Raw genomic sequence first — 14,804 nt, 5'->3', positions numbered from 1 at the left:
GAAGGAACCAATACTTTGTCACAAAATTATGTTGAGTAAATTCATTAAAAATTCAAGCTACCTAGACTTATTTAGGTTCTTGCTATTGTTTAGTAAACTGTTAATTCAGTCCCTTGACTATTCTCTATTACCTTCCTTAGGGCACCTATATCTAAACTTTCCATATTTGTTAAGTCATCAATATCTTCAAGGCCTATCTCACATTTGGCAGATATACTTAATTCTTATTTTAGTGAGAAATTGTGTATACCTCCCTCTTTTCATACTCACAATTTTTCTATCTCTTTAATTTTCCTTTTTATCCCCAGTCTTGGAAGAAAAAAGATTCTTCCATTTTAAGGTTGACTTCTTTACCTGTACTTTTGGTCTATTCCCATATAGGCTCCTCTTAATTGTTTATAAGTTACATTCTCCTGATTTTTCATCTCCCAACTGTCTGTTCTTACTCATTTTTCCTTCTCAGCAAATTAACTCTTTTGAGTAATCTTTACTCTAGGAACTAAGCAGAGTAGAATAGAACACTTCTATACTTTGATCCTCTGCATTTTAATTTACCTGTCTCATCTCCAGCCCTTGCTTCTCTGACAATTTCTTGAATGAGTAGTTTACATATCATTCCTTAATATCAATACTATGCCATTAAGCCTACAATAAGTGACCTAAGCCATTTACTTCATGTGTTCTTTTCTCATCCTGATCCCTGATTAGCTTTCTAAAAGTGGGAGCCTTGGTCTTGTAGAAAGCTCTAATTCATCTTACTGCCCCAGATGCACGGGAGAAGAAAGACTAGAACATAAGAGGACTAAGAAATTTTTTAAAAAGACCATGAGAAGAATCTCTCAAATATAGGTTGTTTACAAAGAAGTAAGAATTTTTAATGTGNTGGGAATGGAGGAGGGCACTAGTGGGGATGAGCACTGGGTGTTATGTGGAAACTAATTTGACAATAAACTATTTGTAAAAAAAATAATAAACATTAAAAATATTAAAAAAAGAAGAATTTTTAATGTGTCTAAAACCTTTCTACTAACACTGAGGATACCTGTATCTTGGCCTTGCCACCAAGTGATGAAAGAAGTAGAACCTTGAACTCTTTCTTTATATAGGAGAATACCAGTGGTTTTAGGGTTGTTCCAAAGCTAATCAGTCCTAGGCAATAATGGATTATTTTCCCAAGAAAATAATAATCTTGCCTGGTGGCTGACTTGGAATTATGCCAGTTCCCAGGGCTTCTTCTGGCTAGGCTCATATATCTGAAACAGTTTGAACCAGCAGTCCGTCTGGAACTCCAAAGGATGTAGATGTGGATGAAAAGACTGATAAAGACCATAATTCATTATCTTCATTTGTATGTCATTCTTTCACAGGGGATGTGCTAATCTTCTCTGTATTGTTCCAATTTTAGTATACGTGCTACCAAAGGGAGCACATAATTCATTATCTATAATTTTATGTGTTTATTAGAGCTCTCATTTTACTTCAGATCCCCTGCCTCTTTGGGGACAACTCTGAGATAAAACTTACCCTCTGAATTCTCCCTGCAAACAAGCTGAAGTTCAGTTGAATCCTACACGAGGTTAAATTCACCTCATAAAACATACAACCCTGTGCTCCTTTTAGAACTAGTTTTAAAAAACAAAATAGGAATTTACTATTTTGAAAAAAATAATTCTTCCAGATTCTTTCTTTACCTGCCTTGACCTTGAGATCTAAGAAGGAATGCAATGGTCTTCATGAGTTATACAACTGGGGACACTGACATAAGAAGAAAGGAAAACTTTAAAATGTATCACTGAAGCTGTGTCTACTTATGAGCTAGCACCACCCATGGGGAATCATTTTATAATTTCGTAAAGTTCAGCTTCCTTCATGGTAAGAGCATTAGCACATATTTAAATGAGTGATGCCAAATCTTTCAAATTTCTATAGCTTTTACCAAAATTTGTGCCTATGACACAGCCAATGGATATTCCATAATGTATCAAGTGGATTGTCAAAATATCTATTATAAAGTGTGACAAAAATTTCAGTGAACTGTCAAATCTTTTTGAAATCTGAAGAACTTTATGGCTAAAACCAATATGTTGACATTTGATCAGTTGATAAATAGTACATAGGCCTTCACTCAAAACCCTGGAATCAGTACTTCTCACTGAATAATTTTAGTTATTTTACAATAGAAAAAAGTAAGTTCTATCATAAACATAATTTTTAAAAACTAGGGACTTTGAAAATAAAAGTACAGCAAATACAGCTTAAACAACTGCCATTTAGACTAAAGATATACCACTACCAAAAACTATTATGCCATATATACACTGGTGATTAATTTAATAAACATATTTTTGAACAACTCTTCTCTTTTCTAGCATGCAAGTCCTATCATCATTTAGTAAAAACAAAATCCATTACCCTGACTGAATGCAATCACTCACCTCACTGCCATGTTAAAATATGACTCTGTTCTCAGTACTGCTTTGTAATTATTAATATGCCATAAATGGCTTAAACTATATAACTTTAATTCTAGAGATAAGAAAATATCTTGAAATAAATGTAGCTTTACTATTAATATCACTCTCACTCTGCCCCCAACTCAGTATGTGACTTTGGATAATTCATGTTATGAATTCAGCTTCATCATATACCTACAAAATCTCATTTTTCATGAATTTATATTACTTATCTGTAAAATAGAGGCACTGAATTAGATATTCTCTAAGATGCTTTCCCCCTTGGAGTATAAAAACAATTATTAAGTAGAATATATTTTTACTTTCAGTTTTCAGAAAGGGAATGGGAAACTGAGGTACACAAAATTTAAAGTGCCCCTTGTAATGACATTGAGGATGTCGTATGGAATACCTTCTTTTCAGAGTATAGAGGCTAAAGAGAACTGCTTCAGTATAATTTCAAGTGTCAATAATGATTTAAGAGAAGCGGTTTCAGGCATTATTTCCTTTTATTACAGAGTGAAAGTTCTTCAAATGCTTATTGAGATGACCTAAGAATCAAGAGAGAAAACAGTGAATCACTGATGAAGAAGAAATGAATCTTAAAGAGAATCCTAATAAAGCAGCATTTATCATTCTTTCTCCTTCATTTATCTTCTCAGTCTGAATGAACATTAGCTTCCTCCTTAGTGTGACTGATGCCATTTTGAGATGGCATTCTTCTCTAACTGAGCATGATGAATGAAATTCAGATCCTTATGATGAATCAGGATTGTCAACATTTACAGATTCCCTCTCCCTCTACTATACTTTGGTCAGTTTGTAGATAGCACTTGATATATGAATTAATATTGTAGTATGGTAAGAGCAAATCAGGAATCTCCACTGGTTTGGTCAATCTGTTCTCTTTAGATTATTCAGCTTAAGCATCACAGAGAAAAAGTTTAGGGCCACCCTGGCTTCTGGTAAATTGTTTTCTTGTCTGTATTTATTTGTGGTTTCCTTTCATCTTCTCTTTGGCTTTCCTTTGTAGCCCTTTTGTCACCCCACCAGTTTTCCAGAGCTCTCTAACATAAAGTGATCTACTAAATTAATTTATATTAAGTTTTTAATCCCTTAAATAGATACAATTTTTATTTGTAAAAAATAAATAAAAATTAAACAAACAAATGAAAGAAAGCAACAATGATTGGATAGGACACCAAGAGTGTTCAGCTCAATAAAATTACATGAAAACAATATTTAGACCCAGTACCCATTGACTGTAGAGATTGTTCCGTCTCCAAGGTAGAACCTACAACATTATGGCAAGTGTATACTATAATGATTCCCTCAGTCTTCCCAAAAGTTTCATACAGTTATTTACTCAGATGACTATATGTGAGGAAAGGAGAATACCCAGACATTTCTAGGCTGTTGAACACAGAAGACCTGAAAACAGTAAGACACTCTTAAATACAGAGAACAAACTGAGGATTGATGCAGGTGGGGGGTTGGGGAGGCCGGGAAAATGGTGATGGGCATTGAGGAGGGCACTTGTTGGGAAGAACACTGGCTGTTGTATGTAAGCAATGAAATCATGGAAATCCACTCCCAAAATCAAGAGCACACTGTACACAATGTATGTTAGCTAAATTGACAATAAATTATATTTAGGAAAAAAAAAAAAGGAAGCACCTAATACATATTCATTTTCAATGGAGGTCACAGTGTTTACCAATCTGAGGGGGAAAAAAGTCAGAGATTTTGATAATATGTTTTAGAGGTAGCTCTTTTCCATACAATAGAAATAGATTATAAGTGTCAGGAATGAAGACCTTGAGGATAAAAAGATTGGCCAGAAATTGTCATTAGCAAGTGTCCTCAAGTGACCCCACACTGTTTAAATTCAAGTTCTAAGTATTTAAGCTTGTATTATATGTATTTTATTTCTTTGTGCATGAGTACTTATGGAAAGTTAACTTAATCATAACAAAAGAGGGAGGTCATTATGTGATGTGACAATATGTTTTACTCTAAAATCCAGAATTAAGTAAAGAGAGTTTTCCTTATAAATAAGTTGTATGGACTGCAATGGGAAGTAAAAAAAGAATGCTTTACTTTCATCAGCATGAATTATTATCCTTCAACACTAAATATACAAAATATTGCAAACAAAAGTCAAAGATAAAGGAGATATTAATTGGTGACTTACTATTTTCAAAGCAATTGTTTTCAACTGACTTCTCTCTCTGAAAATATCTTCTGATTTTTGGTTATCATCTGCGTGATTTTCAGATAATCATATTAAGTGTCACTTCTTTAGAGAAGTCTTCCTTAAACTCCTGTTGCGAGGGGGGAAAAAAAGGAAGAAATCAAGACCCAAAGGGGCAGGCCAACTCTTATAGGATTAACTGATTTTGTTGGCAAAAGAAACACCCTCAATGCATACAGATAGCCAGCAGGTGGCTACAAATCAGTAATGCATTTTCAGCTCTTTTTATATGGAATTAAAGCTACAGTTGTTATTCATTATCCTACTTTTAGTATATAGTGGGTAGATATTCATGTTAGTATTTACATTGTTAGTATTTACATTATAAGCTATTCTGATGTTCTGTTTTATGTAATTCTTTAGTAGTACCTTCTATGGTTGCCTCTGACCTGTATTTTGGCATTTGATTAGTCATATCCTTCAACATTCCTCTGTGAGATTAGCCTAAGTACCCTTTTCCACACAACTAAATTAACCATCCATGTGCTCATATATCTTCATGTTCATTTTCTTCCTAGCCTTTTGTTTTCTGTGTATTTTTTTATTTCTCTCTCTCTCTCTATTAGACTATTACCTCCAGTGACAATGGATGGATGAATATTTTTGTGAGTCTCTGTTGGAGTCATAAATTCTAAATTAAATATGGAGACAACTATGCATATAGAAATTTAGATGTATTTAAATTTTTTCCTATTATATATGTAATGACTATATTTGTATAACTAAATATTTGTCAGTAGCAAGCAAACACAAGTAGCTTTTCAAATGCTAATTAGTAGATGCATAATTTGATATTACTCTCTGAAATGTAAGACTTGTGAAACTCCTACCATGTTTGTGAAGTATACATATATTTTCATATACTAACAGCTGTATTCAAGATAATATGCCTTTCTGCAGTTACTACAAACAGCAATTACTTAGGTATACAACTTAAGCATGAAAGTTCAATTGCAGGGGCACCTGGGTGGCTTAGTCGGTTAAGCGTCCGACTTTCGCTCAGGTCATGATCTCGTGGTTCGTGGGTTCGAGCCCCGCGTCGGGCTCTGTGCTGACTGCCAGCTCAGAGCCTGGAGCCTGTTTCAGTCTGTGACTCCCTCTCTCTCTGACCCTCCCTTGCTCACGCTCGCGCTCTCTCTCTCCTAGAAATAAATAAAACATTAAAAAAAAAAGAAAGAAAGAAAGTTCAATTGCAGTATTTGCTGATCACTTTTTCCTTCTCTGAATAAGAGTCAGTCTTGGATACATAAATGCTGTTCATTTAAATTCATCTGAATTCAAAAACAATAGTCTGAGAGGAGACCCAGGTATAATGTTAAGTTTATTTAGCTCTTAGTGGAGCAGAACTGGAAAAATAAGGGAAAGAATAAGGGGAAAGTTTTTAGATTTCTGGTTTTTCAGTTATGAGATTATGTTAGACCACTTTGCCCCTTTATTTTACATTTTCTTCCCAGTGCTGATTGAAGATTTTTCCATCTGTTTTTGAATTCTGTGTTATCTATCTGGCTGCTTAGGAGAATGTAACTGGCTAAGATGCAGCCCTTGATTTGCTCTAACTGTGCTTTTCCATGCCCATTCCCTATGTTCATACCAAATGACTAGTAAATTGGGCCCTTGGGAAGAAATTACGTGCATGCATAGAAAATTTGCAATTTGGCAAATTCTTCTCTTCTGTTCTCACATGTGAAATATGTATGGAGAAATCGGGCTTTATATGGGCTTTCCAAAAATACAATAAGAAAATCAGTATGGACATAAATTACAAGATAGTTCACATGTATTTTCCATGCTGGTAACACATCACTGGCGTAAAGGAGATTCTAATATACTAGTAGAGATACTTAATTCAATTTTCCTTTAAATGAGCTTAGTTTTATAGATTTATTAATCATTCTGGAGACCTAACTATATCCCTATTCTATTCTATATATGCACTTGTGTATATATACCTAATACAAATAACTATATTGTGTATATATATATACATATAAGATAACCGTATATATGTATACACATATATGCAAAATTGTGCAAACATTTTCAGATAGTTTTTTCAGATTTTTTATTTGTATAAGTGGGGCAGGAGGAAGTACAGGTATAGAGTTCAAAGGATATTACTCTTAAGGCTTGAAAAAATGTATTGATCTTTATGTTTATCCATACTTTTCTTTTCCCTCCTTATGCAAATCAAATCGTTATCTGAAAAAAAATTACCTGATATTATATGCAGTATATATATATATGTATATATATATACATATAAATTTTTAGGAATGAAAGTCCTAATGTCAACATTGTTTACATTTTTTTGACTCTAAAAAAGTTAACTCAAACATAGGAAGAAGAGAGATTCTGAATGGATTTTGTATGTTTAGGTTGTAGACACTTACCTCAGGACTGGAAATGAAGAGGAATTCCACTTTCTCATAGATTTTGGGGAGTTATCCATTGTCAGATTTTCAAAACATTCAGATTCAAAAACTTGTCTAAAACTTTGACATACTAATGTTGCACGCATTTTGAAGGAAAGGGGATCTAAACTATAAAAGGAAAAATATTGTCAAACAAAAGTCTGTGATGCTTTCACTGTTTGAGGTAAAGAAACCAGCTTTTACAAAGACTTTGTTATTGTCACTACTAAGTAATTACTTATACAAATAATTACCTTTGTTTCTATTCATTTTGAAAAATTTTATTTTTAAAATTTAAGCAATGTCAGATGACAAACTGAGGAAAAGCTCAAAATAGTGATAAATTTTGTGTTTGCTAAACTGCATTGAACCTTCAGAATGTCAGAGAAGGAGTAAGAAAAACAGAAAACAAGAAAGAAGAAAGCAAAGACAAAGGGAGAGTGTAAAAGAAAGAGGGAACAAGGAGAGGAAGAAAGTGAGAGACACAGACAGACAGAGACAGGGAAAGATGCTCTCACAAAGAGAAGTACAGTAACCACTGACGTATTCTTTCTTTCCAGGGCTCCTAGGTAGCTGCCTCAATAAGTATTTCCTGTGATTGCATGCATAGTGTCAGTAAAGAGCTGTCACTGTCAGAGTTTTATATTTATTTTGAGCAAAACAAAGGAATTTAGAGATTGGCCTATTGTATTAGTACTTCCAGTTATTCCATTAAGATAAGTGGTAAACTTTAAAGGAGACTTGTGATCATTAAGATGCTGACATTTGATTTTCCTGTGTTCTTAGTCTCCACTATAATTTGCTGCCTCTAAACAAAGTAGTAAATAGTGTTCAACTTAAGGTTAGAGCACAGAAAAAGTGTCCTCCCCATTAAAATAAAAGCTACATATCAAAAGTTGGCAGGCAGTACTGTTAGTTGCAGAGAAATTTATTGGGAAAAGATTGAAACTGCTTTTATGAATAGAACATTGAGAAAAGCAGTATCAACAGAAATACAATCTGCCATGGTCATAATGTCCTTAACTGACAAATTAAATCAGGTTAATCCCTGTGGGACTTTGGTCCAAACCAGTATGTTGGGTAGTCATGTCAAGGGCTGCCTTCTCCACTGATGTTTTGCCTTAATATTACTTTTTGACTGCCAGTACTTCAGTGTTGGTCATATTTGAGTATCCTCATCAGATATAAATGTTGGTGGCTCTATCCCCATCAGTCTCCCCCTTGGCTTCAAGGCCCTCTCCATTTCCACTTATACGCTGATGACCCCTGAATTTGTAAGTGAAGCCTATTCCTGACCTGGGCTCTGGGTCCCTTCTTTCCTACCTCTTTATTTTAAAAATGTCTTTTTACCCTACTTCTTCCTCCTGCTCTATTTGACGTCTTCTCCCCAGCAAACTTTGAAACCAGTCAACTGTACTATCCTTGTACTTCCTGCTCTCCCTGCAATGACTGCCTTGTACTTTGACAGCCACCTCTCAACTGCAGTCAGGCATCTTGGGTGTAAGACCAGGGAAGGTCGCACATGACCCCTGGCACTTGGGGTTTGATGATCTGTGATGGCTGTGCTGAAACTCTTATTCTGATGAGATAGTGGATTATGCTTTGGACAATGGATTATCCTTTGCAGGTTTGGAGTGTTGACTCTTGTGTGAGGTTGCCTCCCAGCCTTTCTGCCTCTCTGGTAGGTGTTCTCATCACTTGATTCTACCACCCTGCCCAGGGACCACTATCACTCTGCCTCAATTGGCCACCAGGTTGGTTGTGGGGGAGGAAAGGGGCTGCATTTGTTGTTGCCCTCTGCCCCTAGTGGTCACCTGGCCGTGAGCACAGGGAGGGGTGCGGGTAAGGTGGCAGCTGTTCTCCCTCTGCAGGCAGCTCCTTGGTGAGTTGGGGTAGGGAGATAGGGTGATGTGGCCAGGGCCTCTTGCTAACACCCATCCAGGTACCTAGCTCATCTCACATGGAGATGCAATTCCTTGAGGGCTCCTGGCCCAGCATGTGTTGGGGCACGAAGAGGAGACAGACTTTGCTGCCCCTGGCCTGCTTGCATATTCATTCTGCACTGAGCCCTGAAAATTATGTAGCCAGCCCTGATAAGTAGCTCTTCTCCCTAAGCTCATTGCAAAACTCAGTGGATGCTCACCAGAGCTTGTTTCCCCTAACTGCTCTGGTGTTGGCCGCCATGACCAGGACAGCTCCTTTCTCTTCAACCCCTTTCTTTCCGCTCCAGTTGCCACCATATGCTCCTTGGTTTTTCTATTATCTCTTTCTGCCAGTCTGCTTTGCAGGATTCTCTTCCTAATCTCCTGTTTACTATCAGTGCTTTTGGTGGGGGAGGTCAGAGAAGTGGATACATTTGAGGGTTTCTGCCTTTCTCATTCACACATTCCCTTTTCATAGCTTTCACTCCACTATGTGCTCACTGCCTTGCCTATTCTACTACAACTTCGCCTCAGAACTGAGCTTCAGCTCTGGCTGTACCACTGTGTCTAGTGACCCAATCTTCCTTTCAGGCTCCCATAAGTTCTTTTCAGCTAGCTGAGAAGTTCATCTTTGCTGATCATAGCTGCTGTTATCTAACACCTACTGAAAGTTAGGATTCTTGTACATATGCTTATTTCTAGGACTTCCACTTTTGGTTCAAGGTAAGGATTATCATACACATTTTATAGATGAAGAAACAGGCTCAGAGAGCTTAAGAGACCATCCTGAGGTCACGCAACTGCTATATTACTCAAATTAATGAGCCATTTTGTTAACTTTTCTAGGTAAAAATAATCATAGGCATTGGTTCTATGCTAGACACTGTGTTCTAATGGCTTTACACATGTTAACTCATTTTATAAACTACCTTCTGGAATAGATAATGCTATATAGAGCTGTGAAGCTGAGGCACAGGAGGGTGTAGTAACTGAGGTCACATAGGTGGTAGGAGGAAGAGAGCCAGGATTCTAACCAAACTAGTCAGTCTCCAAACTCAAGGCTGTAGCCACCATACACACTGCCTATTCTTGCTCTGTTCTGTCACTATCCAACTCTGAGGAGTTTGGAAAGTGACTTCTCCATATCTCACATTTTGTACATTTTAAACAGTGGTCATAGTATACTCTTACAGTTATCTTCACTGGGAAAATATCTGGGAGAATGCCACATGAGATTTCTCTAGATGATACATATCAGATGATAATGTTAAACATAATTTTAAAATCTTGCTTAGCTTTCTGTAGTTCATTTCCCCTTCCTGGATAGAGGACTCAAGCATCATATAGGCCCTCGTTATTCTTTTGAAGTTTGAATTAGTCACAGCTATATGGGAATAATAAAATATGTAACCTGCTGAGGTAAGTAACTATGGAGGCAATGTTTAAAAATGTATAATTAATTCATTTATAAAATATTCACTGAGTGTCTGCTGTGTACCACATATAGTACTAGGCTTTGGGGAGGACACGGTGAATAAGACATACTTTCTGTCCACACAGGCTTCAGTCTGACAGGGGAGACAAGAAAACACTGAGCCCTTAACTCCACAGAGCACATGGAGAGCAGGAGCTATGAAATCCTCAGGCAGGAGGAAACAAACCTGTCTGCAGAGGCCATGAAAGCTGAACAGTCTCAGACAAATTCTGTCAGCATTAGACTTGACTTTAAATCCTAGCTACATGCTGTTTAACCTCTCAGTGCCTCACTCTCCCCATCTACAAATGGGGTTTTGCCAAACTGCACTGTAAAAAGGATTATATGAGCTAAGATATTTAGTGTGTACAGGTAAAAAGCAGTCACTAAATGTTAACCAATGTTACTACTATTATAATTGCCATCATTACAGCAGAGTCTGAGCTCAAGAAAAGGTGAAAGTGCCTCTATTATTAAGGAACATATTACCCTAAACTTCTCCCACTCACTCAAAGGGATTCAATCAAGTAAGAACTCACAGGCTAAAGGAGCAGTGGAGCCCACCAAGTCATACTTGGTTTCTCGAGGCAGAGTACAGAGCAGAGAAAATCATTTCATCACTGGAACAAGTTCTTTGTCTGCTTCAGTAATAGTCCCTTGGATGTGCCCAAATTACACTGCTCTTTTAGGGGGCTGGTTGCCTGTATAATTGCGGAGCTGAGCACATCAGTTCTTTGTTGTTAAATGCTATTGGAGGACAACCTTGGGAAGTCAGTTTCCAGGAGATGCTGCATATACTTGTATTTTTCATCACACTCACATGAGACAGCCTCTTCCAACTACAGACATGCATTTTATGTGTTTTAGAATACAGACCCTTTTTTCTTTCAGTGTAATTGACATAATAGCTCAAACTTATGGTCATCATCTTACTTCCCCTCCCTCTTCAGTCCTCACATCTAATCTGATATACATTAATCTCAAATCTATCTACTATCTATATTATCTCTTCTATCATCTGTCTATCTATCTATCTATCGATCTACCTACCTACCTATTGTCTATCATTTATTATCATTTGTAAGGCAAAAACAAATTAAAACTAAGTTTAATTCCCTTTGTTGAAAATAAGGGAAGAAGTTAACCACCTCCCTCCTTCCCTTGGAGTATTTTCTTTAGAAAACTTGTAAACTCTTTCTGTCTCTTTGAGATGTATATGAATTTTTCTAAAAGAAAATAGTCTCTTCACAGCTTTATGATTTAGGGATGTCTTTCTCAAAGACTTGGAAGCCATGTGTTTGAAATATCATCAAGGAAGCTTGCACCCCTGTCTCCCAGTTTCTGTGGGAGAGTAGGAGTCTAACTTGGCAGTGCCTCACTGCAAGCTGTAAAGCCATCCCCTTCCTAACAAAATGAGAAATTTATTTTTCCTTTGGGCAAAGCCAATTAACAAACATGTAAGGCTACCCCAGTTACCAGATAAATCTAGGATGAACTGTGGGAGACAAATGGTGCTGTCAAGGCTTCTTATTTGAGGGCTAGTCATGGCTAATCCTGAGAACATGTATGGAAATGGTGGTGTTTGCTCAGCTATATAAAAGTGTGGGATTATGTTCCATCCTTGTAGTCTCTTGGCAGGTTGCCTGTGATGTGCATCACAGTCTGGCTTAATGCTTATTCCATAATAACAGTGTTCTCCTTCTTTCCTGTCTCTGTGGAGAGATTTTTCTAGGTTGGGAGAAGATTTTGTTTTTAATTACATTTCTCTGTGTATTTACCTATTTCTCTTTCTCTCTCTCTTCCCACTTCTGTCATATCACCTTATTTTCCATGTTTATCTTCCTACACTATTTCTCTACTTGCTTTGTAATCTTGCTTCCTCCACATAGTCAGCCGTGTGGACTTTTAAAAATGTAGCTCAGGCTATGTCATTATTCTTCTTAAAATCCTTCAGTGGATCCCATTATGGCTCAAATGAAATCCAAAATCCTATGAGCCCCAAGTGATATGGCCCTTTTCCAACTACCCCATTGCAGACCCTGTCTTTCTCCTGTGTGCACATTACGTTCCAGCCATGCTTGCCTTTTATTTCAGTTCCCTAAATGTATCAAGCTCTTTCCCATCCAGGGATTTTCCATATGCCATTCATTTGGCCATACTCTTTCCCTCACTCTCTATGGTTTATTTCTTGTCAGGTCTTAACCTAAATGCTCCTTTCCCAGAGAGGCCATTCTTCACCCAATCTGAACAGATTGGCCTTATTACTTATGAGATTATTTTCTTTTTTATCATCAGGGGGCTTATCACCATTCATAACAATATATTTGTTTGGCATTTGTTTGTTACACAAAGACAGGACTGTGCCTCCCCAACCCCATCATTGTAAAGCCAGTGCCAGCAAGGCATCTGCAACATGGCATAGTTCCATAGCTATTAAATATGTGAATCTCCACTGAAGTTCATTTCAAAGAGAGCTATCTCTTCGTGTTTTTCCCCTTTTCCTGTTTGTGTTTTCTCCTGTTGGAGGGCTGGACTGACACTGAAGAGATGCATCTGGAACATTAAACTTGCCAGGGAGTATAACAATTCCAGTGCTTAAAAGCCTCTGAATCCCAGTTGAGTGCTTTTTTTTTTTCCTGGCACTCTGTTAGTTAAATTATAGATCTGAAGGGTGAGGTGTGCAGCACTGCCACACTTGGTGACATGAGGGGAGACTGGAGCTCCATAGAAGTAAGGAGAGCTCTCCTCCACCTGTTAGCCCACTGACAATGCTTTTCAACTTGCATTAAAAGTCAGCCCTGTACCGGGGCGCCAGGGTGGCTCAGTCGGTTAAGCGTCCGACTTCGGCTCAGGTCATGAACTCACAATTCGTGGATTCGAGCCCCACATTGGTCTCTGTGCTGACAGCCAGCTCAGAGCCTGGAGCCTGCTTCAGATTCTGTGTCTCCCTCTCTCTCTGACCCTCCCCTGCTCACGCTGTCTCTCTATCTCTCAGAAATAAATAAAACATTAAAAATTAAAAAAAATAAAATAAAAGTCAGCCCTGTACCGAACAGAAGAAAGGGTCGGGAGGTGTGGCAGGAACTCTACTTCAGTAAGATAGATGGTGGCGCTGGGTTTTGCGGTGGGTATGGTTGAAGAAAGTGCTGAGTCCCAACAGGCTACTGATGACAATGTGGGTCAAAGATTTACATTTTCCTGCAGAAGTTCAAGAGTGATTTTAACAAAACAAGCTCAGTTTGGGATGTATGTAATCTTGCAAACAAGATTGATAGGAGGTAAATAGGTTTGCAGCTCTAGGTAATTGTTTTCTACTTGTTTTATTCATTTATTTTTCACTCTATGCCTTCCAATTATTGGTTGCCAGTTTTATTTTTCAAATACTCTTAATAAATACGTTGATGAGGCTTAAAAGTGTTATTGATGACCATGGACAGTCTTGCTGCACGTTTTTAGTAATGAGTCACAGAATCATTAATAATATGATTTAAATAGAGACACCATTTACCTCCCCTCTGTTCCCCCAAGGACTGAGTAAGAAGGATGCTGGGAGCAAATTAGTTTGTCTTCATGCACAGATCACAAGATTGGTCCCCATTGTGATTTGGTATTTTGTTTTGATTAATTAGAAGACCAGAACTTTGGCTGTGACTTGAAGCAGTCTTCGCTTCCTCCAGATCCGCTGTGGCGCATCAGAGACTCCTTGGTCTGTGGCTCCGACCAGTGCCACTCTGCTTTCATGGAAGCTGCCCGGCCTGCTGCCCTTAGTTCTGGAGCTCTCAGCCTCCAGGTCAATAATGCAAGGTGAATCGAGTGTTTCTGGAATTACTTTCTCACTCACCTTTTCCATCTCTGAAAATGCTGCTACAGCAGTTGTGGTCATTGACCCACAGAGTGAAAAGTATCAGATGCAATCAGCAGCTGCCTGTCTTCCTGCTCAGCTCCTCTCTACAGACAGAAGAGATTCATGTCAAGTTCACCCATTGTTAAGAACAGAAAAGTCAGTGATTTCCCAAGAGCTTCTTCTGAAAACTGAATCTCATCTGAAGTCTGAATCCCTGGGTTTGAGTCCCTGCCTGCAGGTCAGAGGAACCAAGATTTAAAGAACCGAGTCTCTTATTAAACTGTTACTACCAATCTTTCATTTGACTTCTGTCTGCCTAAGATTGGAAGTACTTGCTGATTTATTTTATTTTATTTTATTATTTTATTTATTTTTATTTTTTTACACTCTGCTGCTTTTAAAACCCCTTTATATCATTTTAAAATCATAATTATTAGGATTTCTGA

General features: G+C 37.5%; 1 non-coding gene across 1 annotated transcript; it reads right to left on the bottom strand.

Moving 5' to 3' along the window:
- Positions 1-1,321: 1,321 nt before the first annotated feature.
- Positions 1,322-1,429, bottom strand: LOC144242505 (U6 spliceosomal RNA). Its single transcript, XR_013338365.1, has one exon. It is a non-coding gene; the product is annotated as a U6 spliceosomal RNA (small nuclear RNA).
- Positions 1,430-14,804: the final 13,375 nt, after the last annotated feature.

Source organism: Crocuta crocuta, unplaced genomic scaffold, assembly GCF_008692635.1.
Source record: "Crocuta crocuta isolate KB4526 unplaced genomic scaffold, BGI_CrCroc_1.0 scaffold618, whole genome shotgun sequence".
Lineage (NCBI taxonomy): Eukaryota > Metazoa > Chordata > Mammalia > Carnivora > Hyaenidae > Crocuta > Crocuta crocuta.
Note: the sequence above shows the minus strand (reverse complement) of the source record. Positions and strands in the feature narration are given on the sequence as shown.